We start from the raw sequence: 284 nt of genomic DNA, 5'->3' as shown, positions 1-284 counted from the left end.
TGACGCCCTTGTCCCGTCCCCCCTGCCCCAGCTGCAGGCCCAGGGACCGACTGTCCTGCAGAGGCCCAGGTGGGGCAGGTGCTCGGAGCCTGTAGCAGGAGCCGGGGGAGCAGGGATTCAAGACCAGAGCCGCTTCCCTGTGGGGCCTGGGAGCCCCAGGACCAGCCGTCCTCGCCGGACGGTGGTTTCCACGCCAGGACCCTGCCCGCGGGGATGGCGACACCCTGGCGACACGGGGCACTGCGCTCCCGGCCCGCCTGGAAGCGGGGCTGCCCTGGGAGGTC

This window comes from Myotis davidii, unplaced genomic scaffold (genome assembly GCF_000327345.1).
Source record: "Myotis davidii unplaced genomic scaffold, ASM32734v1 scaffold3211, whole genome shotgun sequence".
In the NCBI taxonomy this organism is placed as follows: Eukaryota; Metazoa; Chordata; class Mammalia; order Chiroptera; family Vespertilionidae; genus Myotis; species Myotis davidii.
Note: the sequence above shows the minus strand (reverse complement) of the source record.